This window comes from Phalangium opilio, unplaced genomic scaffold, assembly GCF_054372755.1.
Source record: "Phalangium opilio isolate 3A_F unplaced genomic scaffold, DU_Popi_V2 ptg000082l_1, whole genome shotgun sequence".
NCBI lineage: Eukaryota > Metazoa > Arthropoda > Arachnida > Opiliones > Phalangiidae > Phalangium > Phalangium opilio.
The window spans coordinates 8,766,967-8,794,012 of record NW_028324189.1 but is presented as its reverse complement, the minus strand read 5'-3'; the positions used below and the strand labels follow the sequence as shown (position 1 = coordinate 8,794,012).

The window sequence follows — 27,046 nt, the reverse complement described above, 5'->3', positions numbered from 1 at the left end:
TTGTTTTTTTTTTGGAAAAGTCTTGCTCTGTTTTCATCCTCATCCGTTTAAGGCTCAAGGCAACCTCATTCATTTGACCATAGGTAACCTATAGCCTTAGGTCAAATCAGGGATAGATTTAATTTTAGAAGTAGGAATAGAGAACGGTTAGTATTTACTTCAGTCCGACTCAAATCCCAGTATAGAGCCCTCCCTCCAACACGTAACGAAAAGTTGAAATTATGACTTTATTGGCTCACTTAAACTACGTTTTGAAGACGTTGCTGACGGGGACGGCGAAAAATAGTGACGTAATTCCTTTTAACCTCTGTCGCTATGACCCGCCTCTTCTCTTATACCCCCCCTTCCCGTGGAAGGGGATCCGGGACTTTGACGCGCGCCCAGATTACTCTGTTCTCCATTTCTACTTCTAAAATTAAATCCATCCCTGGTCAAATATAATCCTCTATATCAATACTGCATCCCTACATAAACATTAAAAACCGTATCACTCACTAGTGACTATATTTCAAAATAGTCCCAATTGTCGCGTTCACCCAAATGACGCCATATATCACAAGTTCACAACCACGAGATCAAATGGGAACTCAACTTGTATACGAATAAAAAGAGAAATCAACTTTTTTCTTCTTGGAATAAGGCTATAGTATAGTTGCTCAAGTTTTTAGGGGCGCTAGAGTCGTAAATCACACGCTCTTTTGCGTATGGTCCCCACGTTTTGTGTTGGTAGGTGCCACCCTGATGTGTTTCTTCCACTAGAAATGGCCCCGATTTTGTTGTACATAGTACAAGTCCTTCCACTTGGCTCCTTTTTCTTTCAAGCCAAAACTTCTCGCGTATCGCTACACCAGAATATATTTTCCAGACAGTATCTTGAGAAAGGGGCAAAAGGTTTCGTAGATATATATATATATATATATATATATATATATATATATATATATATATATATATAGATATATAGATATATATAGAAAAACAGCCTGTAGTTGAAATTAGAATAAATTGAATCATACCGTCAAAGACAGCTCGTTGATACTTTAAACTCTAGTGTCAATACAACATCTTTTTTTTTTTATTTTTTTTGTTTCTGTATTTCTCCTGGATGATATAGGCTATTTCAATTCTGTCACGTGGTCGTAATCGTCCAATAGCGTTCTGTACCATAGGCAGGGATAGATTTAATTTTAGAAGTAGGAATGGAGAACGAACGGTTAGTATTTACTTCAGTCCGACTCATAGAGCCCCTCCCTCCAACACGTAACGAAAAGTTTAAATTACCTTATTCGCTCACTTAAACTACGTTTTGATGACGTTGCTGACGGGGACGGCGGAAAATAGTGACGTAATTCCTTTTTACCTCTGTCGATATGACGCGCCTCTTCTTTCATACCCCTCCATCCCGGGGAAGGGGGGTCCGGGACTTTGACGCGCGCCCACATTACTCTGTTCTCCATTCCTACTTCTAAAATTAAATCTATCCCTGCCCTAGGCTAATGTCGTCTGCTTTGCAGTTAGGCCTATCGCGTAGGATTTCTTGTAATTTAATTATGATTCCATTTTCAAACATTCATTATTTTACACTCCTCTTGCGAGTTAAAAAAGAAACATTGTAGTGTCGGTCGATCTTGCCTTTAATTTCCTCGAATCTTTTGTATTCTTTATCGTCCATGGGCCATGGAATAAAACCTCGCTAAATTTGATAAAATCCTTTTGATAAAAGACGTCTAGCTAAACAGAAAATTAAAAAGGATCCCCGTTTTTGTTTTTCTTACTCTTCTATTGAACTCAAGCCACTCTACTCGCTTCAAAAAAGGCAAATTAAATTAACGGAGCGCCCCCAAAAAATATATATTGTTGAGATAACACAAAAGCCTGTTACCATACAGTATTATTTTACCATAATTTTTCTATCCCTGGTTCCTGGAATAAGGAAAATACAGTCCTAAATAGACCTGGAAATATATTGGACTAAAATGGTACATGCAAATTCAAAAGCGTTAGGCTTAGTGCATGATTGGTAGGACTTTTGCAGTCAACGTAAAGATGACCCTCAATTCAAAATTCAGTACCAAAATATCGTCTGGTGTTTGAGCGCAACTTATAGGCGAGTTTATTTCCGGTCTATTAAAGATAGCAAATGACTTAAGGTGTTTTCTTCTCTTTAATGCAACGCCAAATAATAGAACCAACTTCGATTATTTTTCCCACTTTTTCTTTCAAAATTTATCCGTGTTTTCGAAACCTGGAAAACAAAAATAATAATAATAATAATAGAAAAAATCCCGGCGCTGTAAGAGTAACAAAATTTGAGGTCAAGGTGCTGTTCCGTTACTAGAAAACAAAAATGATGAAGGGTAAAAAATAAAAACTCCAACTGCATCCCTTCCCCTTTATAAAAAAAGCTTCATGAAAGGGAATTTTGTTGTCCATCCCCATCTTCATCAGGGAGGAGTAGAAGTGGAGATGCATTGTGAGGTGAACTAGAATTCTACACCAAGAAGTGTTATCTAGTTTACTAGGGAGAAGATACTAAGATGCCCAAGTGTTCGCGGGCCATAGTCCCAGTCCCCCTTTCAAAATACAAGGGGGACTAAAAGGAGGCCGGGCTATTTCGCCTCTCCTCAGTCGGAAAATATGACTGTAATTTTCGTCATTCGCGTCACCGCGCTGACGTGAATTTTCAAGAACCAATGAGATGCTGGTTGTAATTTAGAGGCCTACGTTTGGACTGGAGATAAAGCTAAGATATCACTTCTTGATTCTACACCGTGTGCCTAGACTGCCACAGTGCGGAAAAGTAAGGGGATCTTTCTTGTATATTAGCGCCCTCTCTCCAATAAAAAATGCACTATTTTCTAAAAAGTATTCGTTCTGATTGCGCAATTACAACTAAAGAACGCTTTTTTCTTTTCTTATCAATATTCTCACAAGAGGGCATGCAGTTCGTAGCTCGAGTTTGCGGGACCTACGATGCTCTGATGTCGCTTGCCACGTGATAAGCGATATAAATAACCAAGCGCACACTGTATTATACAATTCTTCTCCTATTCGACTCCTCCCTGTCTTCATCCTCATCTTTCCCTCATCCTTCTCTCTCCCTCTCTCTTCTCTCACTCTTGGTCTTTTTTATCAAGGAAAAGCAAAAAATGGCGAAAGCTTCAATTTTGCTGACGCGATTTCTCTCTTCTGCTTGATATAATTTATTACCATTTTCGGTTTCGTTGTGCGAGGTTTTTTTCCCCACCTCTATCTACCCTCTACTGTATGCTCTATATAACTAACACCCCTAGCACCATCCGCTTGCCACCATTTAAGGGCAAAAACATGGTAAGTCTAGTTGTAATGTTTTTTGTTTTCCTTTTTGGGGTCTTGTGGTTTTAGGATAATTTAGTGGCACGCTCTCAATTTCGTGCTACAATTGTCACATCGCGTGCAATTTTTATCAAATCTCGCGCTAAAATTCATTCGATAGTATTTATCACGTGCTACGAGAAGAAGGTAGGGCGTTACGCGATTGGTCGGAGGTGCATATTTAAAATTCGCTATGAAATCAGGGATAGATTTAATTTTAGAAGTAGGAATGGAGAACGAACGGTTAGTATTTACTTCAGTCCGACTCATAGCCCAGTATAGAGCCCCTCCCTCCAACACGTGACGTAACGAAAAGTTTAAATTATCTTATTGGCTCACTTAAACTATGTTTTGATGACGTTGCTGACGGGGACGGCGAAAAATAGTGACGTAATTCCTTTTTACCTCTGTCGCTATGACCCGCCTCTTCTTTTATACCCCTCCGTCTCGTGGAAGGGGGTCCGGGACTTTGACGCGCGCCCAGATTACTCTGTTCTCCATTCCTACTTCTAAAATTAAATCTATCCCTGATGAAATCTCATCTCAAAAATTAATTGGAATTTTCGAAGCGTTTTAAAATGAAAGGTTATTCAATTATTTTCAAAGATACTTCACTTTTGGTCTAATATATAAAGACAATTCTTTTCGTTGTTTTTATCTTTCTTCTATATATTTTTGATGGCTCGATATCGAAATGAGAGTTCATTTCGCGCCGACCAAGACAGCCACAAGTTGCAGAGAACTCTTGGCTTCGATCCCGAACCCCCAGAACCCCTAAGAACCTCTGACAACACCCCCCAATGTTATAAATCGAGAGACAGAACCAAATCAACAAGTATAAAGAATCAAAGACTTGAATCTTTGAGACTTTGGCTTCAGTACGATAGAAGTTATATATAAATCGCGTTTTAAGTCAGAAATAAATTAACAATAGAAGTAATCTACAAGATGATTTGCAAAGCGTATGGGATTTAAAATTATTGTAAATTTTTGTGAATATATAAAGGAAAATACATAAAGTTGTGAGAACTTTGGTTTAATCAAGTTCTGATAGCGTTAACATCGAATAAAAAACGAGAAATCGGGCTGGAGCTTTGATGTATGACGTCATTATCTTGAGTAGTCGATATGGTAGTGTCTAAGACACGCCTCTTTTCGAAGGAGAAGGGACAAAGTTAATGTTTGTCCCTTGATTTACTGATCTTATTATTTCTTAGCCTCGAATCGGATGAAAAGAAATTCGCTCGCGGTGTTGTTTCTTTGAGATTTAATAACCTTTCTCTCTCTCTCTCCCTCTCTCTCTCTCTCGATTCTTTTTGTTGGATGATTTCGGGCCAGCTAGGGTTCCCATTTCTTCAAAGGGAAGTTGTACCAAGGCTTAATACGTTTAGAATTAAGTTAGCTTAAATACTTTGAATTAAGTAAAAATTCATAGCTTTTCGACTTTTTGCAAAATTTATTTTTTAAACTTGTTTAAAAAATGGATTACTAGACAAATTAGTTACATTTCACTATCACTTTAAACAAACTAAACCTTTCTTGGAAGTTACTCTTTTTTCACCAAGGCTTAAGAAAATTCTTTTTCAACACGACTGATGAGTTTTAGGAGTTCTTTTGATAGTATTGTTTCAAGTAACGTGTTTTCATCCGGCTTTTGTTTGCTTAGATATAAATTAAATTTTTCTCTTGGCCCCCTAGGAGAAAATTCCTGAACTAATACGAAAATTCTGAATTTCTTTTTTCAACTATTTAACCCCAGAAAAGATCGCCTAAAACTGTAGGTCTCTCAACGCCCGCAGTATGTAATAAATTCGGTCAAAAACTCGAGAAAACCAGGATGCGCAATGTACAGTACCAGGCTATTTTTTAGACCTTTCGTTTGTATTCTTTCGGATTTTCAATTTCCGTAGGCCTTGGGGCCTTATGTAATATGGCGAACAAGCTGCGTACCACTCTTGAACCGCAATAAATCACAGTATGTCATTGCCAACTCCCAGCAGTTTCCCGCCAAAAAAAAAGAAAACGCGCGCTTATTCCAGCTATGGTAAAGAATGTGTTCGCTCGAACAAGAGTATAGTATATCAATTCGAAGTTATCAGAAATTATTTCAAATTATAAACTATTTTTCTATAATTTGAGTGGTTTTCAATACGATTTAAATTGCCATAAATATAGAATCTCCATGTATTATATTGTATTTTAAATATAACGGAATTTCCAAATTTTTATGATAGACTCGTCACTTCGAACTTATCTACTTTCGACTCAGATGCGTGCACGAGACACTCTGCTCGCGACTTTTCTCTCGTTCTATATTAAAATCCATCCTTAGAAAGGCTAAAATATCGCGTGGAAAATCTATTTTTCCCGCCTTAAACTCCCCTCGTTCTAAGATTGGGTGCGGAAATCAATTCTAAAATATTTTACAAGCCTAGCGTGTAAGCGGGCCTAGCTTTCCATTTCACTGACAAGTTAGAATGTGCTATCCTCGATTATAAGATGTCCTTGTGGTTTTTTGAGAGAATACATGAATGTTACACTCGTGCGATTCCACAGTAAAATGGGCGCTCGAACAACACTGGTATCCCATAAGATGCAAGGAAAAAAAGCAAGGAAAATTCGTGACCGATTGCGGTCATCGATCTTACACTATTTTTCGATGTTCCTTGTTCAGTATTTTCCTGTAAAATCTATTTTCTCTCTCTCTCGCACTCTCTTGTACGAAACTTGGTTCACTTGGTTCTCTCCCAATTTTTCGTCTCTCTCTTTTTTATTTTTCTTGGATCATCTCTACTCATCCTCGAAAGCAACCTGTTAGCTCTTATTCCAGAGAGCAACAAGGTGTTGTTATAGCTAAGACTTGGCTGGTTGAGAAAAATATTGGAGGAAAATGGGGTGAATTTAGTTGTTGGTAAAGATTTTTATAACTTAAGAAATCGGTTTAACATGTTGTAGAATATTAACGATGCTTTCAAAAATCTATTGATTTGCTATACGAAAATTGGAATTTCCCGCCCTTTTCACTGCAGGTATTAACACAATCATAAGTTCATAAAATATGTTCCTTAAGTTTGTCACTGGTTACTGAGAGCAAGAAGTGATATCTAGTTTATTAGGGAGAGGGTATATGGACGTGCATGCCTAAGTATAAGCGCGCCATAGTCCCAGTCCCCCTTTCAAAATACAAAGGGGGGGGGGACGTAAAAGGAGGCCGGGCTATTTCACCTCTCCTCAGTCGGAAAATACGTAATTTTCGTCATTCGCGTCGCGCTGACGTGAGTTTTCAAGAACCAATGAGATAGTTGTAATTTAGAGACGGGGATATACTCCGGACCTACGTTTGGACTGGAGATAAAACTAGAAATGTGGCGAATTTATACCTTCACCCTAATAAACTAGATATCACTTCTTGCCGAGAGTTTGTCATGAAGTGACGTATAGGTGATAGATTCTCCTAATGCGACGCCTGTTGAGGCGTTGTCAAAGGCTTAGTACAGACTAAATAGGAAGATGGAAGTCCTACAAAATTAACCGAGTGTAGTCATGTTGTTCTCGAGCCGTAAGTCCCTAGCATTACAAAGTATAGGTAGTGTCATACTTATGGAAAGAACGTATCTTATAAACTTATGCACTATGAATAGGGAATCCTTATTTCCAGTTACGCAACCTACAGGTGATACGGAAGATAATGATACCAGCGTGGATACGTTATTCTGGTCATTTCTCTTGATTCCCCTGGTCTTGGTTGCGTCAAAGAGAATATACCAAGAGGAGCAGAAAGTTTAGCCTTTCACAAGGCTTTTGAAAAGCCCGGCCACGGTTTTGGAGTAACTAGATCCGGTTTTTGTTGATTGGCTAAGCAGCGACGCCTTTTATTGGTTAAACTATGTCGGCTGCTTAATTTTGGTGGTGGCAAAGGGTTGATCTCTGGGTTGACTGTTGACGTACAAAAGGTAATTTCTAAGTAGACAACACGGTCACGTGAACAACCGGAACTAGTTACTCCAGATTCAGAGCCGGTCCCTATTATAAAGTTTCTGCTCCTCTTAGTATATTCTCTTTGGTTGCGTGACGTAGAGTGTTCGTAATGATAGGCACCAGAAGGCCCCCGGCCTGGCGATCTCCAAAATTATAATTGTTTCAGAGCAATTTAATTAGCTAATTTTGGGAAAACGCGAAACGTCGCGCTAGGGCCTTCATCTCATCTCGTTAGAGAAGAGATGTTACTACTCATACGGAAACTTTGAATCTATCTCCATGCAAAGAGAATTTAATAAATTGTCTCGTAAATATTGAATTTATCCCTTCATAGCCGGTAATCAGGGAAGATCTTCAACTATACAATCTGTAATAGGGCCAGTTATTTTTTACTTTTAGTGATGGGTTTCTAAGCATTTCTCCTGGGAAGTGTCCATAGATGGACATCTAACTGTTCAGTTAATAAAACCTACTGCCTTCTCTCCTCCAGCCAAGTTACAACGTTAACTAGTTTTCTCTGTTTTTAACTAATTAGTAAATAAAATTTCCTTAATTAAACGTATTATATAAGAAATTGAAATTGCATTACCTCGTCTTCTTTACTTATATTTACGTTATAATTGCGTAAATTCATTTATTACTTGCAATGATAGCTAGCCATTTATGGGGTGTAAATTACTAAATTTGCCCTCGTAATTAAGAAATTTACAAATTTAGTACGATTGTGGGCCTTGAGGCTCTAGCTCTAAATTCATTAAAACCCAACGTAATATACATTACCCACTGTTTTTCTTTCGGCATCGTTTCCCCCAACCCGATTAATTAACTACGGAATCGACTAATTAGCTAATCTTTAATTAATTTCGTCTCCTCAACCGTCATTTTAGATTAATGTTTTCTAATCGCAATTTCCGAGTTGGGTACGTTTCACAGCTCAGGTGTTACGTGTGATATTGACATTTTTGAATTAAAGAATGTGTTATATGGTTGTCCAGCAACTTCTCAAAAACCCTATTTAGTAATTGACTCTTGAGAAAAATTTGTTTTATTTTCATTGTATCCCTAAATACCTCTACCTAAAAATAGACCCGCGTTTTAGAGAACAATTACGCGTGGCGGCTTGTTGGGTGTACCAATATAAAAATCTTGCATTTGTCATTGGTTGTTTCTTCTTAGAAAACCTAATTGGGCACGTGCGCCCTTTAAAGGGACTGTGAAGTAGCTATCGGCGGGCGGGTAAAAATTATTTGAAATACGTCACAGGCACCACGTGACAACAGGATACAAAGACTCCACATAGAGGGGGACTGGACACTTAGTCTTTGTGTTTCGCGAGATTGCAGTGGCAATTCCCCGAAATGCTTGTTTTCAAAATAAAAGGAACTAAGCTTCTTTGAACCACGCCTCTTCTCAGTTATGTGACTCTGACGTATTTCAAATAATTTTTACTCACCCACCCGCCGATGCCTACTTTACAGTCCCTTTAAAGGGAGCGTGAAGCATTCAAACAAGTTGGTTTTATTGGATATTGTAAAATAAGTTCAAATCGCGTTCCTTTCTGTGGTTGGCTAAGATTTGGCCAATAAGAGTGCCGTTAAGATTATGGGGGAAAATTTGACAAACAAGAAAAAACAAATACTTGAATTCCTTTCTTATGTTTTAAGTGTAATAACAGCTACTTCGAAAATATTTTAGAAATCAAGGCAAATGAGTATTGAGTCTCTTCTAACTTGTTTGAACATTTCATAGTCCCTTTAACAGGAGGTGCACGGTCGTCTGGACCTAGATTCCACCTTCCTAACTAGATGCTTTTTGCTCAAAATCAAGAAAAGCTTTCAATCCATTTACTGTGTGTAGTATACCAGGGAAGCTGGTACATGTCGGTTGCACCGACCGTACTCTCGGTGCGTTCATGTTCGTTTTTTTAAGGAACTCTACCATGCTAACGTTAACAACGCCAGGGGCTATTAGTGTTAGCCTCTTATTTCTTAAAAATACATGTTCTAGAATAGTCTCTTGAGCTTCTTTTCCCTCTCTTTTCCAAATGTCTGGTTTCTAGAATTCCTAATCCGCTTTTAGGGTTATAGACGGAAAAATCTTACCAGAAAAAGAAAAAGAAAGGAATCAAGAAAATTCCCACACTCTAAAATCGTCTATTTTGATTTTTACTCGCAGCTGTAATGGTTAGCATTAAGTACAAGCTCTCCCTTAAAAGGTTTATCTTTCTCGAAGGAGAGTTTATCGCTGTTCATTATATAATATTCTTAAATGGAATGGAAAAAACATTGAAAATATCGTCTGCTACGTTGGTCCAGAAACATTTTATAGCGGCTAAGAAGTAAACTTGGATAGGTTTATCAAATTTAAACTTGGATATTTTTATATTTAAACTTTTTGAGCTTTAATTATTCTTTTTTATTTAAGTGTAGTTTTCGGTAGGATGTTTAAGATATTACAAACATGGATATTTTGAAGTAATTTAAACTTGAAAAGTTTTTACACAATTTGAACTATACTTGAATAATTTTATGTTTTATTGGAATTATTCAAATATTTTTCACCTAAATGTGCTGAATTATTTCACAGTCAAAAGTGAGACCAAGTCTTGTTATTTACAGTGATGCAAGGATTAATAATAAGGGATACGATTGTCATCAAAGTTTCACCAGAAGATTAAATACCTATTTGAAATATCTGACCATCTTCGAGGCTCTTTTTAAAATTTTAAATTATACCGTGCACCTTGTGATGAGATGTAAGGATTTATAAATTCTACCTATAATAGAAAATCGCCATTCTCCATTCCAGGGCTAGTATTTTAAATTAGTCATTTTGTATTCTTATATCGAAGAAGCTATACTCCATGGTATCGAAAGTTTTCCATTAGCGATGCATTAGAAAGTGGGTGAGTGAAGTGGCGAATATTCTCTTTCCTCACTTTCACGCAATCTTAAGATACGTTTCTAAAGGAACCCTGCCTCTTTTATATTATTCGTTTAACTAAAAGTAGATTAATCTAAAGTCGCCAAAATAAGTTTAATTAACATTTGGACAAGTCTATAAAGAGTCTGTTATCTATCGCAATGTTCTTGAAAGGGAAATTAATTGGATCCCAAATCTATACTTATATAAATCAAAGTCCTGACTGACGGACTGACTGATAATCAACGCCCAGCCCAAACCGGTTGCCCAATAGAAGGCTGAAAATTTGAAGGGACGTTACTCATAAGTAGTAGGCGCGTACTAAGAAAGATTTTTTCCAATCCGCCGCCATCTTAATAAATGGCGCCCAGAAATGTAAAAAATCTTCTCTATGCAACAAAGTCCACGCGTTTCAACCGATTTCACAAATATTTAGTACACTGGTTTCCTTTAACCTATAGACGGGCTGAACCATCTTTCAGGTTCGATTTGTTGCCATCTTTTTAAATAGCGGCCAGAAATTTAAAAACCCTTCTTTATGGAATAATGTCCGCGTAATAAAAAATGTCCCGACGGGCTGACGGGCAACGCCGAGTGCCTTCGCTCCTAGGGTGCTACAAAAATATTAGTCATCAGTAAAACGAACTCATTCTTTATATCATTTTGATGGAAGTTCTTAATACACGCGAGCGATGCCGCGGGTAACAGCCAGTTAAGTATAGATACCTATAGGAGTGACTCTGATATCTTTGAGTTAATTGACGCTTGGGTGAAGTTTAAATGGCGTGGAGGTTTGGGTGAAGGTTCCTCTCTCTCTCTCTCTCTCTCTCTCTCTCTCTCTCTCTCTCTCTCTCTCTCTCTCTCTCTCTCTCTCTCTCTCTCTATTTGGGGTCCCTCCCTTAGTTGTTATCTTTTCGGAAAATCTAGCCTTGATACTTTCTGATGAAAACGTTTCAAATGGAATTGCCTCGAGAATTATCTATTCCGAGTTCGATATCTCCATTATCACCCTACCTAGTTGGCATTTGAATCAAGAATAAAAGGAAATAGTTTATCTTCCCCAACTTACTAACCTACTTTCAATGTGACATTTCTGTGAACCCTTTTTTCCTTCGGTTGTTTGCTCGACCTCAATTTAGGCCTAGGCTGGGTTTTGTTTTTTCTTCAAATTATTAAACATCAGAGGAAGAGGATGGGCTATCACACACCTGGAAGGGTTTTCTAAATATATTTTGTTTTATGGACCAATATCATCTCGTCATGATGACCTCGGTCACTGTTCCAATTCATTCATGCATGTTACGCTTAGTTTTGTGGTGCCAAATGGCTCTCTATTTTTCCTTCAAATGTCCAAGGACGCATGCTAAGCCTCGGTCTCTCTCTCTCTGATTCTTTTCTCTCGAGCTGAAACAGCTCAATCGCGAAGAAAGAACGAACGAAGGCAATTTCACTTTCCGATCGGAAACCGGCCAAGTCGATTAAAGTGCCTTGTCTGCTGGCGGGGAAAGTTTCAGAGTGGGCGCGAGCTAAGCCTAACGCCGGCTTCTCCCCGCGTCATCGATCATTTGGTCTTCTCGTGTCGAGGCAAAAGAGAACCCTGCAGTACTTGATCCCTTTCTCCATTGCCCGCTCCGCGATCCCCAACACTATTTCTTGCAGGGTTATTTGAAGTCTTAGTTGCCAAACTAGGATAAGAAGTAAGCCTAACTCGGAGGTTTTGAGGGCAAATGGTTTTCATATACTGATTTTTGAGCTCAACCGTTTCTTCGATTAACCTTGACCCCTTTTATACCCATTCTTCAAGATCTAGAATTCTGGGGCTTGACTATATTGCCAAGGCTTACGTTTTGATACTTTTTATGCCTCCTAGAAACATTTTTTATCCAAAAAAGAGAAGCCATTCCAATCTTTTTTGCCGAAATTAAACTTTAGAAATGGTGTTTTTATAATATTAGCGAATGATTTTACCACCAAAATTTAATATTAAATGGTTTACGAAAAATAGAGTTAATTCAATAGTCCGCAATAATATATTTGTATTTTCAATGTTTTGAATTTGGCGCCTTTTTTAAAAGAGAGTTTGTAAAATGTAAAGCGACATCTCTGGTAGGTTTTGTTTTTCGGCCAAATTATTTCGTTAAAGTTAAATTGGAGTCCTCTCTTTTGCGGCTTTTTTGCGCGCAATTGTTCCAAGTTTTCGGTAAAATATTTAATTATTAACCAGAGATACGTGTAAATTTAAGTGAATTAAGGTAAATTAGAAAGTTTATTAACCGTATTTTATGTTAACGTGATTCTATAATGAAAAATATTTGTTATTTTTATTTATTTATAGATGCACAGACACACTTTTGGCTAAGCCTTGGCTTCTGAATAATAGAATGGTTTTATCCAAAGAATATACACGCACGTGTATATTCTTTGTTTTATCAGTAAAATCCTACCGTTTTATCTAAGGCTGTAAAGCCTGTAATAGAGACAAAACAGTGGACAAAGTTAAGTTTTGAATTGGTGATTAGGCAACTGTCATATGTTAACTGTGGACTTGCACAAGATTTAAGGACCTCCAATAATGTAAGTTTCAATTTTTTATCAGGATTTTGGGGGATCTAATACTCAAACTTTCATATAAATGCCAAATATGAATTTTATGGTTAATGATAATGCTTGTCACAAATGGTACCTATTGATTGATGTAAATTTAGCGCTAATTTGAGTAATGATAATTATTTAGTTTAGTAAAAGGCAAATATGCTTACTAATTCTATTGACCTCTGAGTCCAAGCCAATTTAGTACACGTTAGACTACGCCTAGTTTTTTTAAACAATCGGTCAACCAGAAAAACCCCAGATCAACTGAAATGTTCACAAATTTTCCTATGAACAAAACTGCAACGTTATCAGAACACGACAAAAAATACTTAAGTCCAGTCTGTTTCCTGGCGTAGTTCCCTAACTTCCGGTTAGAGTTCTAAACGGGGAAGGAAGTTACACACCCACTACCTTCCCTTAAGGCTTACTGTAAGCAATCATCGGGTTTACACCATGTTGCTCACAGTGTACACCAGTGTAATATAACCTTTAAACTCATTATACATTTTTTGGGGGGTTTTCTGCTCTAATCAAGGAAAATAATCAGGCATGCAGGCGCGCCCCTGAGTTACGTTAGATTAGCTTCGTTTGAAAATGGCACGGGTTTCCGTTTTTACGGACCTTGGCGGAAAACGGGCTTCGGAACTTGGGTTCCTACGGAAGACGCGTTCCTCCTGCTGCCGGAGTAATTTTCCTAGTCGCTTCGCTTGTTGCACGCGATCTAACAGGTTGTTCGCTTCTCTCGTGCAACCAATAAACACTCGTTTTCTCCCTTCGTTCATTGAGAGCTAACAATTACCCATTAGAGAAATGGTTCTTAAGCCTTGGCGTCAAAATTTCCAACTAAGCCTTGTACCCTGGCACGAATACTTATAGGCCAAATTGTTAAAAACCAAGGCCCAGTTAATAAATCTGCAGTTGCCTTAGCACAAGACGCTCTAGAGCAGGAAATGGAAACTCTAATATTTGTGTTGAAACTGCAACGTTAAGCCTAATTTTATTTCTTTCATTGTGCGAAATCTTTTTTCGTGAAATTGAATTTACACGTACTTTAAAGTTTATTGACTTTTAGCTTTTACTTTTGACGTGTAATTTTAGATTTTTGTTTATTTAGGACCAACTTAGGGAAACGCTTGGGTAGTGGAGTGAAAAATTACAGTTTATTGAACTCAAGGTTTTTTTTTTAAATCGTAGGTCAACATGAGTATTTTAGGCTTGAAATAATTGGTTTATTTTTAACTGTAAAAATATTTTTACTGCATGGTTTTAAATAAGATTTGATGGGTGTAAGGGTTAAAGGCGACGACACCTTAGGCACTTGGATATACCATTATAATCCAGGCACGCATGCGCGAGGAAGTAGATAGTTTGTACCATTTCATTGTCAGGTAGATCCAGTTCTATGGGAAGGAAATATTAAAGCCAAAAGGGCTTTCTGGAAATTGCTTATTCGCGCGAGTTTATCTCGATTCGATGGTCCAAAAATGAACGGCGACCTTAACCCAGGCCCATTCATTCTGTTACACGCTTTAAATGGACCAAAATCGCGTTCTCCCCGTGGCTAAACTCCACCCAATCTAAGCTTAAAACTTATTATAGCTTTTCAGTAATTTCTCCAAGCACCGAATCTCACTCTCAGTCTATTAGCCACTGCGGGGCTTTACCCTATACCGGTATAATTATGAATTTAATCCAGTTTCCTTTGAATATTCCTAAAAAAATTTACTGAAATTTAAATTAGTTTATAAATAAGTAATCAAGGAAATTCCTTCCATATCTTAAGTTTTCACATTCTTTGATTTACAGCTTAAATCAATGAACAAACTTGGACTTGGATTGTCGAATTCCTTGATTGTTATATTATACTAGGGCTCTAACCCGCGGCGTCGCTCGCGTGTAATAAGAACTTTCATCAAAATGATATAAAGAATGGGTAGATTTTAGTGATGACTAATATGTATGTAGCACCCTAGGAGCCAAGGCACTCGGCGTTGCCCGTCGGGACATTTTTTATTACTTTTCACGCGAACACTATTCCATAAAGAAGGGTTTAATATTTCTGGCCGCCATTTAAAAAGATGGCAACAAATTGAACTCGAAAGACCATTCAGCCTGTCTATAGGTTAAAGGAAACCAGTGTACTAAATATTTGCGAAATCGGTTGAAACGCGCGGACTTTGTTGCATAGAGAAGATTTTTTACATTTCGGGGCGCCATTTATTAAGATGGCGTCGGATTGTAAAAATCTTTCTTAGTACGCGCCTACTACTTATGAGTAGGGCAAGTGGTTTGGGCTGGGTGTTGATTATCAGTCAGTCCTGGCTCATTACCATAGTTGATTTTAACTAATTCCTTGACCTTTTTGACGCTCTATTTCCTTACATATGACATTATATGGTCGGTCTGTATCCTTGTACCTAAGCAATATTCCCTTTAAAAATGATATAAATTCTTGATATAATTCATTTTGCCAACTCTGAACAATAGGAAAGACCCCTGCAGCCTGAGCTATCCATACCCCTTATACCATTCTGTTCTATTTCGCCTCAAAGATAATTAGAAAGCTCAACGTTTCACGCCCAGAATCCTTTTCTCTGGCGTACTGTAATCGATGATTTCCCTTGTCGCACTTTTCCTTTTCCAGGAAGGAATTTCTCGCCTCCCTCTCTCTCTCTCTCTTTCTCCCTCTCCCTCCCTCGTTCTATCTATATCTGTTCCAAAATGTCAGATACAAAAGTTTCCTTTAGTATTCTTCGATATATTGAATGCCTTTTTCCCCTGCACCTACCACCGAAAGTTTAGACTAAAGGAATAATATTGGAATTTTAGGAATTCCAAAACTCTTCAAAATTTCCCACCACGTGTGCAGCTGACCGAATTCCTATTCCCCTATAGGATCATTGGTATTTCCCGACTAAAATTATAGGGTATTATTGGGAATATAAATATTACGAGCAAAGTTTTTCTTTTATGGTGGACCTCTTCCAATTGAGTTCATGAAACTATGGACGTCATTTTTCAGAGCGATAGATTGACTTTATACAAATAAAAAAGAAGGATTAAATTTTTGTGTAGTGAAGTTATCGTATTGATGTGTTGCCCAAATAATTTTTCTTTTAATTTCAGATCGTTATTTGACTAAGTGACTAAAAAAGGATTAAATTTTTAAAATTTGGTGTGTGACTCAAATCAAGGATTTTACTTTTAATTTCAGCTCGTTATTTGACTGAGTGACGTCATGATGGAAATTTCTTCGAAGGGCGACGTTTGGCCATCAGCGAGGGATCAAGATTTTGGCGGTCCAGTGCACGACCGAGCTGCACGGAGGATCGCGGGAACCAAAGTACTTGTATAATGACGTCACTATATGGTTCCCGAACGCGTTTAGTTTTTTAAACTTTGAACTTCGCCTGAACTTCGTTTTAACGGTGAACTTGAACTTTACGCGATTTATCGTTATCTACGAGTACATCAAGATGACAAAATTAATGGGTGAGTACATGATTTTATATACGCGTAAAGCTAGCTTTCAGGTCAGGGCGCTAATCTGCAATGCGAATTGTAGCTAGTGAATAGTGCCAAACGCTGTGTGCGCATTAACATAATTTCAGGTCAAAGCGCAGCGTCCCTTAGTCCCGTACCCTAATGCGCAAATCACCTTGAAGAAGTCCGTTAAACATGGATACCTTACTAAATGTTGTTCGTGAAAGTACTGTGACTGTAACCCAAAGTGAACGTGAAAATGTGTCAAAACATTTTCCCAAACACGTTAAAACGGTTTTAGTCGCGTAGTGTTCGCTGTTAGGTTAACCAAGTTTAGCATTTTGTGTGAACTTATCGCGTGTATAGGTTGGTTTCGCGTTTGTATGTAACGTCACCATCTTTGGATTTAATTCAATCGTCGTTAAAATGTAAGTACGGTTTTCTTTGTTTTCGTTTTTGTTGCTCGCTTTGTTACTTATAATGACGTCTGACATCGAAGGGTCGTCTATGATTTATGGAAGAAGTGGAGTTTTGGGAAGGGTTCCTACGAAAGTCAGGGATTTTTTTAGTAATCAGAGATCAAATGGTCTCCAGTAAGCATCTAAAAATGGTCAGGGATAACCTGGAAAGTTGGGCATTTTAGAATTGAAACAAGTCATACGTAATTAAACGCTACAAAACTATAGCTACATTCACTTGGGGCAAACTCCTTAACAAAACTGTAGCTACAGTCTTTCAAATCACCAAGCCCAGCATGACATGTAATAGTACTAGAGGATTTAATTGCCTCTCAAGTAGATTGAGGACTCCTTCCCAAGTATCGTTGGTAGGCGACGTCTTTAACTAATGAAGTGTCAGGAACCAAGCTAGGGCCAAAGTCATGAAAGTCTCATTAAACACGCATTATGGTAATACAGAGCTCGTTCGCCCGCTCGTAGGAAGGGGGTCTAGAGCTCCGTGCGGCCATGATGGCGCCCTGGTGTCCCTTAACATCTACTATAACAAAACCCAAAACTTGGAACATTATAAATACCGTCGGAGCAGCGACATTTGCATACGCCTGGTTTAAAAAGCAATTTTCTTTAACCAAGAAAATTTTCACTCTCAAGAGCTTAAATTGCCTGATTATAAATGGATAGTGAGTTTGGATAGGTTATGGTTACTCGCCTGAAATAAGACTCCAATTTCCCGCACCTTTGACTCTAGTTACGACCAATTAATTTAACTAAACTAAGCCTCGCTGTGAAGTTAATGACGTCATGGTATAAAATACTATTGTCGGAAGTCGGAAACTACCACCTGATGGAATTTCTTTTTTCCTCCGCTTCGTGACGTCACAGCGTAAATATCTATTGAATTACAATTATACCTACCACGTGACGTATGTTTCCCTTCATAATGACTCATGAGGCTTAACCCTTAAACGTTGTAGATGCGTATGTGATTCCAATTTTAAAGAGAGATTACTTTTATAAGATTTTTTTGTAAGAAAGAATACCCTTTTGGTCTTGAAAATTGAAAAATGAAGTCTTCCCATACCCTGAAACGATTCCAAGATATTAGGACCCGGGTATTTCAAAAGCTTTAATTTTGGAATCTGAGAACGACCATTGAATCTCATTTTTCCCAAGGCATAGCGCATCTAGTCCTATAGTTTGAAACGCTGCGGGTATAGTTCCCAATAGGCTATTTCATTGCCCTCTAGTGATCCCTGTTGATTTATTCATTCCCGTATAAAGTAGATTTCGCTACGAGTCTATTGGGGTCCTGAAGAAGGCAATTTACTCGACCACCGGACTTTACTGGACCTACAAGGTCACTTGTCCCTGAGATAAAACGTATTAAACACGGAATTATCTTAGTAAATTTAGTGACCAATGAAGTTAGTGCACGAAACCCGTTTACCTCTCATGGCCACCCACTAAATTCCCGCCATTCCGTTACCATTAAAGGGGGGACCTAGGTTATGGTTATGGGTCAGCTTATAAAAGAGAGTTAGGCCCCTATCAAGCCGTCCCCCGAATTTTCCCAACGACTTTGCATTGCCAACTACAAACTGTACAATAGCGAGGGTGGCCTGGCTATTCCAGAAGACCAATTGCATAGAATTTAAATACTAAATCATGGTGCGTTTTAATGATTTAATCAAATGAAAAGCTAAACATCTTATCGGGATCTAATTAATCTAATCATGGTTTAATTAATATTAATATTACTATTATAACAATACCCTGAAATAGCTAACCCATACTGTATAATACTAGTATTTCTAGTTAAGAATGTACTAGATACCCATCATTAGACGTCTGTCTATTTAGCAAGTTTTACGAGGTTATCCCTTTAAATTTTGTCTCATGTACTTCTAATTGATTTACTTTAGGCAATAAAGAGGAGATAGGTGTAGAATCTAATGTCCCCCGATGGCTCTTTAAGGGGGCGACTCGCGCCTATCATTAAAATTGTTACTGAGCTAGGAAGAATTTTACCACCTTCGTAATTTGGAGACTTCCTAAATGTGTCGGCCATTACCCGAAGGCATTTCCCTTATTCTCACTCCGTTTCTCTCAAAAGCGACTAGACTGAATTCTCAAATAACTTTTAAAGAATGCCCCGGCATAACTAGGACTAGAATATGTACTAATTTCCCAGGATAAAAATAAACCCTTAAATATTGCAGACGTAAATAGTAATTTAACCCTTAAGGTACACGTTTTTAAAATATTTTTTTTTTTTGCAACAGTTGTTAATGTGAATCGAAAATAAATAGAGCTAAAATTATCGCATCGCGAATGTGTAATAGTTAACTAACTAACCGACCCCTTTAAGTTACTTATAGGTCTTTTAATAAGTGTACAACTCTTCAAAATTTAAATCCCGCGAGAGTCGTTACTCGAGCAAAAGTTGCAAAAGGCCTATCAAGTATAAAATTTCAGGTGTAGGAATTTTCACACGCGCTAAAGCTGCCTTTGAACCGAGACGCGGTCAGTTTACAATCTTGGAAAATACCAATTTTCCACTGTTACAGTACGAGAAAAAAGGTTTTTCATTGGGTGTAATTTATTATAGGTTGCCTTTCGTGATAAGAGCTTGTTAGATTCGCCATTGAAACCAAACTAACTCGTCGAGATTCGGTTGGTTCTATAGAAACATTTTTGTTAAAATAGTTATATACCAGTTGACACTTACACTTATGTACCTCGACTCTCTGGAGATTTCTATTCCCCCCTCTTATGTGTAATATTACACACTCTATTATCATTTCGGTCTAAAGGGAATTCTTTTTCATTATATGATCTCGTGTTATTACGAAATATTTGACTTTGTCACGGCATTCTTTTTTTTAACCTATGGAGACGGCTTAACAGCTGTGTTGCCGAAATCTGCAGTACAGAGCTTTAAGGCGTGCCTTGGTTTGGTTTGGTTGTAGTCGGGAATTGATTACGCGATTTAAGTAACACTTACGTTTCGGACAATTGCGTCTGGATAGAGAAGTCGAATTTTATTCGTGATAGTGTTAATTATAATTATAAGGTTGTAAGCAGGGCTTGGATGTGTCATCAGACTGTGAAAAGACTGAGAGTCTAACGTGCATGAAGGTTTTCTCAACGTAATTATGGACAAGAATCCATATAACTGTAATAACTGGGAACGTACTAGTTGGTACAAGTTACCTTTGAGGGATATAAACTTGAGATCACGGCATATCTTTGAATTCTCACGTCTTAGGCGAGTTCTTACTACTGATAAGTTCACGTGATTGCGTCAAGGACCTTAACGAAATGGACAGGAATTGTTTCAGTTAGAAATGAATCAAATTCCACACAATTGATAGAAAATCCTTTACTCTGTTTTAATTTTATGGCGGTGTTTTCAGTCCCTCTGAAAACAGGTACTGATTCAAACTGAACTCTTAGCCTATAGTTTAATTTCTCTTGACTCAAATGTACAGGCAACTTGAGGGGGGAATACGTTTTCTCTCGAAACCAAGGCTTATAATATCTCAAGATTCAAACGTTAATTTTATTATGGTCAAAAATACCAGCGGAATGTCACGCGACACACTCGCGTTCGTTTCCGTGTTGGCGCGTGAATCTTTAGGGATTCGGAAGTTAACCCCTTCCTTCCCCCCTCCCGCCGCCACGCGATACGACGCGTTGACGTTAGGCCCCTACCACAAACCTCGATCGAACATATGACGCCTGACAAAGGGCGCTTAGAGAAAAAGGGGACCCGCCCAACTATGGACCCCAAAACCCAAGTCGCTGCACGCATTTAAAGGAACTGTGAAGTTCTCAACGAGGCAGGGTGGAGATAGTTTTCTTAAATAGGTTGTTGCACGTGAAAGAAAGACGTTCCTAATACTTCTACGCTACTTTCTTAAACCCGTATCGCGTCCCTCTCGCGTACCACGTGGCTTGACGTATTTATAAAATCCACTTTACGGTTCCTTTAAGTTTGATTTGAAAGGATACTACATTGTTCTGACGGACGTCTATAGCCTATTTCTACGCGTTACCTTGGAGCTCTTTTCGGGGGAACCCGTGGAAAGGTGAATTCAGAGGTAGGGAGAGCATGGCGCTTATCGTTAGTGTTAGGTTTTAGGTAAACAGAGTTTCGGTTGATAGCTGCAGCTCGTGTTTCTTGTTTGCGGGCCTAGTAAAGGCATCATTACAAAATACGTGAGATCCATAGTAACGTCAATCCAATTATGTTCCTTTTATTGGGCCGGGCTATATATATAAATAACGTAAGATACACCATAGTCATTGCGCCCTTATTATGGCCTATTAAAGTAAAACGCCCCGTTTCAAGAGAGGATGTTTTGTTTTCCAGGGCCTGTTTCGAAATGTCTGGGAATTTTGAAATTGTCAAAAATAATCAATTATTTTTTTGGTCCCAACCTTTTTTTGATATTGTGTTAGATAATTAATGCTATGATATCCTTCAAGGTGACTTCGTGTATTTTAATTATTCCACAATTACTATTTTTATATCGCGCCTGGTGGGTCGCTTTTTATATGGACACTTGTGTATTGCGGGTTAAACATTTCTACAGGGGCCGCTTGGATTAACATGAGGTTGTTTGCCCCTGAAAGCTGGCTTTCCTTCCATACATAAAAATATTTTTTTTTTATCAAGATTATCAAGTAGTTTATTATTTTACAATCCAAAGTTGACTGGTATTTCACCCCACCTTTATTTTAAGGGTTGAACGCTAACCGCGATCAGGGAATTACTCTATTTAGCGCGTACCTTCATCAGTGTACTGGAAAATTACCATTCTCTATGATGGGCCCTAACTCTCAAAACGCTCATCGATTTGATAACCCCGGTTTTACGTAATCCATACAGGGAGTCCCCTTGTTTTTTTGGCGGGAAACGTACCAGGGAATGTCATTTGCATAAGTCCATGCAAATGAAAACAAATTGTTGGAAGGGGGCTCCCTAAAAATGAATACAATAAATAGGTTACCTCATAAATCATAAACTGCCAGCTACCGCGAGTATGCATTTCCACGCGCTTGCTGGAAAATTTCCCGCCATTTCTCCCCCTGGACCCTCGTGGAGCCCTTCTCTAAATTTTAGTATAGGATTAATCTTTCCTAAGCCTAAATTCTAATATAACTTCCTTTTCTCATAAACCAACTGCAGTAAATAAATTTCATCACCAAGTTTTAAAATATTTTCAAGGGTAGAATTATGTATTTTTTTAAGCTCCTATTTGATTACTTTACCCTTTACAGGTGTGTGTAGCGGGTGAAACATTTCTACAGGGGCCGTAGGATTAACACGGTACAATTTCAGCCTAAATGTTGGCTTTTCCCTTTATGCTGTTTTTGGTAGTTATGACTAATTCCAAAATTAATTTAGGTATAGAAATCATTGGAATTTAATTCTCAATACGCATTCTAATTGAGTTTTATTTAATCAGTTTAACTAGAATTAATTTTTGATAGTAAGCTTATATTACCAGGACCAAAATACCAAAATCTTAAGCGTAGTTCACAATCGGGAATTAAATTAAAAATAATAATTAATTAAAAAAACTTAAGGAAAAATTTATTAAATACCATATTAAATAATTAAAACGTTATAGTGCTCAGTTAGAACTACAGCGTTTTACTTCGCCAATCTTACTAAGTATTAGGACGACTAAGGCGGCCCGGATTTGGGCTTGGCCATTGTTGTGGTAGTATAGTTGTTTTGAAAATCTATAAACGGTTCAAGGACCCTCTAAGTAGAAGGATTAGAATCCTCCACGCACCCGTTTGTATGAGAGAGTGGGGTAATGAGACTGACAGAAGCAATTTGACCTTGGTCAAGAGAAAATCAGATGCAGTTTATATGGTTAGAAACTAGTTGCGGTTCTTGTCCTTCTGCATAGAGGATCCTTGATTATATTTGGAGCATTGTTTCGACCTGTTCCCCCCCCAATCCCCTTTCACTATAATGATGGTCATCTAAAAGCCAACCAGGCCGGGCTCTTTGCGCGCCAAAAGGCGGGGTACGCTTGTTATTAGAGAGGTTAAGGTTCAACTTTAACTGGCGAACCGTATATATATATATTAAAATAGTATAATATAGGAATGGCTAGCGTATTCTCTCTATTTGTTTTACGGCAAAAGAGGCCAAGGGAGCTAGCCGCAAATATTATAAGGTTTAATGTCCGTTTGTAATCAACAAGCGTGCAATTACACAAATGAAATGGCGGGTTTGAGGGTCTTTTTTTGGCGGGAAAAGCCTATCAAAAAGATCACGCGCGCTCGCGCTTTTCAGGCTCGGGCTTTTTTTTTTTTTTTTTTCCCGCAAAAACACGCCCCCTTACGTTTTGCCTTTCAGCCTTTTCGTTCTGTTAGTATGAATTTTAATATCTATAATGGCCAGATTGTATAAAACTAGCGGAACTTATATAATTCCCGGCATGCACCGCGCCGCGTAATCAACTCGATTTATTAGTTTACGTCAAGTTGACCCCAAAATTAAAATGCGTTTATTAATGATAAATGCAGGTCTAAAAAAAAGTAAAAGTGCTAAGCCTAACCAACTCATTCTAATTCTTATAACCCTAATGTTTCTCAAATAGGCTTAACGAAAGAAACCGCTAAGCCTAAGGAAATCCTAGAACTTCCTAATTCTCCCTACTTAAGCCTTATTTACCTTCTCCCCTTAGAGAGATTTCAACACAAATAAGAATGAGTGTTTAATTTAGTTTCATTTATTATTAAAAAAAACCCCCACTTTTTGAATTCCGTTCCGCTAAGCGATAAAACCAAAGCACTAAGCCTAAATAATCGATGCTTAAAACGAAATTAGTTTCTTAAGTTAAAAGGTTTTTTGGTATACAGTAGCAGTAGTAGCAAGAAGTGATATCTAGTTTACTAGGAAGAAGGTATAAGGTGCCTAAGTATTCACGCGCCTTAGTCCCAGTCCCCGGGCCCTTTCAAAATACAAGGGGGGGGGCGTAAAAGGAGGCCGCCGGGCTATTTCGCCTCTCCTCAGTCGGAAAATACGTAATTTTCGTCATTCGCGACGTGAGTTTTCAAGAACCAATGAGATGCTGGTTGTAATTTAGAGGCTGGGATTAACTCCGGACCTATACTATACGTTTGGACTGGAGATAAAGCTGGAAATATGGCGAATTTATACCTTCTCCCTAATAAACTAGATATCACTTCTTGGTAGTAGTAGTATGTTTTCTCGCGTGTTTTCAACGTCTTAAGCCTAATTGTATTTCAGATCGAAGTGCATGCATGCGCCGGGCGGGAAAGTTCGAGCTAGGCTAGAATGATTTTGCCTGTTGCTTCTTCTTTAGTTGTTTATTATGGAAGCAACGATAAAGTAAGGGTTTGGGGTTGGGGGAGAGAAAAAGACGTCAAAGCTTTTGCCTCTAAATTATTCGTCTCTCCTTTTAATACTTGTTGCTAAGCGCTTGGCCACGTTGAGATCAAAGAAAACAAGTTAGATTCAAAGCGAAGCCTTGGTCATATAGGTGAAATTTCTTAATGGTTCACAGTCGTGCTAAAATTCCGTGCGTTTCTCTTATATATATTTTTTCCCTCCTGCCTTCCCCCCCCCCTTGCCATGAAGAAATAACTTAAGACTCGATGCCGTGGTGCGGGATACTTGACTGTATTCCTTTGTATGTAGAGGGCTGCATGCGCTTTACTCTTAGCCTGGCTTGTAATGTCCAAACCCTCATGAACTTCTCTAGTAATATTTTGTCTAGCACGCTCTATTTCGCTTTTACTTTTTCGGGGGTTTTCGCCGCAGCCCATCGCGTGCTTTTCTGCCCTAACCTATACTTTCTTTTCGTGCCCTTAAACACTGGATTGCGCTTTTATTTTGGCAACTATATAAGGACGTTATATACAAGTTTCTCTAGCTCCTATATATTTTATTGCATTTTTACTTTATATTTAAATGGCACGTCGTACGACGTCGTACGACGTCGTCGTCTGGTTTTGCTACATGGAATTCCACAGGTTGCGAAAATGCCAACTATTTAAGGGAACTATGTATGTTCTATATTATATTTAAATTTAAGCAATTTTGAAATTCCCGCATTCTTTTTTATATAATATAATATAATATTGTATTTTATTATTTGTTTTTTTTCTGTTGTGGTAGGAAATAAAGAACAAAGTATTAGGCCTAAAATTGAAAAAAAAATGGTTTCAATTTTGTAATATTTCTTCCAATAGTTTTTAGGATTGATGCTGAATTCAATTGATTGTAGTGTTTCCATGATTTTAAATACTTGGAAATGTAAAAATGAAGCCCAAGATGTTGTTAGTTTTAGCTATTTTAAAATCGGAAAGGATTCAGAAACAGAAAATATGCTGAACAGTTTCCCCTGTGTGATAACGATCTGAACTCTGACCTTTCAAGCATCGACTGCTACCTGTTGTCCATATTCACACGCAACAGGATTTTGCCAACTCGAGCAAAGGCTTACTTCAAATTTACCCTTCCCCCCTCCTTCCAAAATTCCCCACCTTCAGGCAAAGACTTAAACCTTGCAAAAAATTATAAATTAGGCCTAACGCGTCACGTGACTCATTCCCTCCTCTCCTCCCTTATAACATATGCCAAATATCCCGCGGTATGGGAAGAAATTAATTGAAAATAAAAAAAAGTGGGTAAAGTCATTTGCATATTAAGAACTAGAGGAAAATGAAAATACGCAATTATAGCGCTTCCCAAAGCATTCTGGATTAAATTCTAGTACATCCTAGCGCATTTAGGCTTACGCTGCACACCCAACCCAACCTTCTGTTGCCTCTCCCATCAACCCTCTTAATGTTAGAAAAATCAGGGAGAGTCCACCAAAAATGATGAATGCATTTTGTAGCGACGCTATACTGTATATTTGTTAGGGTATAGTATTGGGGCCCATTTTGAGCGGGAGATTTGGGAAAGAAAGCAGGTGTTATAGTCTCTTCCTCCTTCATCTTCTCCTCTACTTCATCCTTTTCCTCTTGAGCTTCCATCCCCATCTTTCAATCGTTTTTAACCCAATATTCATTTCTACATCGGGATTTTTATTTCTTTTTATGCTTGCTTGTTTTTAATTTTAATTTTACAGTAAAAAAAAAACACAACAGCCTTGAAGTTAACCGTGGTACTTTTATGTAGATGGTCCCAGCCTCAGGCTCTTAAGGTTTTCGCAAGAAGTGATATTTAGTTTATTAGGGAGAAGGTATAAGATGCCTAAGTATTCGGGCGCCATAGTCCCAGTCCCCCTTTCAAAATACAAGGGGGACGTAAAAGGTGGCCGGGCTATTTCGCCTCTCCTCAGTCGGAAAATACGTAATTTTCGCCATTCGCGTCGCGCTGACGTGAGTTTTCTAGAACTAATGAGATGCTGGTTGTAATTTAGAGGCGGGGATTAACTCCGGACCTACGTTTGGACTGGAGATAAAGCTAGAAATGTGGATGAATGAATTTATACCTTCTCCCTAATAAACTAGATATCACTTCATGTTCGTAGTTTTTTCCGTTCCATAACATGGGTAAAGATGATGGAAGATGTTTTATATGATTTCTATTGAACTTTAACCTTTATCTGTTTATAAAATTTAAACAGATTCGCGATTTTTCTAGAGAAATGTTATATAAATTAAAACCCCTTCTCATTATTATTACAAATTCTTGTATACGTGCTATTATTCACCAAGTTTAAAACTGCCAACTTAACAAGAAGAAGAAAAAAAAGTGAATGTAAAATATTTTGGGTGTTTATTATAAGCAAAGCTTTAGTTCGCTCGACGGCGCTCGCAGACTTTGCCTACTTGTCTAGAGTTAAACAAATGCAGTGGCGTCATATTTTGAATGTAGAATCTCGGAAGACGGCGTTGGGGAAAGGAGAACTTCGGCCAGCCGTGAAATTAGGCGTCGCCTTTCTGAAACGGCGCCTTCAATTATTCCTAGCCCTATTTTAAAGCTTCTAATTAGTGTCTCCATCCTTCTTAAACCCTTTCTACCTACTTCCCCTACCCAAACTCCCTGCAAAATTATCTAATAAATCCTCGCAAGAAATTCTCACTACAAAACACCAGAAATTAAAATAGTTTGCTTCAGTTGTTAGGTTTATGACCATTGTTTCCCAGAACGTTGTGTCGTCGTGGAATTTTCTGATGAACTTTTAAAATTATTTTCCAAACTTTTGGAAATAGAATTGACATAATGTATTACCAAGAAGTGATATCTAGTTTAC

At 38.0% G+C, this 27,046-nt stretch overlaps 1 long non-coding RNA gene across 2 annotated transcripts in view; it reads left to right on the top strand.

The window, feature by feature from the left end:
• The window catches only part of LOC149651432 (uncharacterized), a 260,536-nt gene that overhangs the window by 95,745 nt on the left and 137,745 nt on the right, over window positions 1–27,046 (top strand). Inside the window, exons 1-3 of one of the 2 annotated variants that reach the window (XR_016371213.1) lie at window positions 12,434–12,506; window positions 12,590–12,828; window positions 16,061–16,757. This is a non-coding gene — a long non-coding RNA (uncharacterized LOC149651432). Of the gene's footprint in view, window positions 1–12,433; window positions 12,507–12,589; window positions 12,829–16,060; window positions 16,758–27,046 lie in introns of those variants that run through there. The other variant, XR_016371214.1, reaches the window with a different exon arrangement.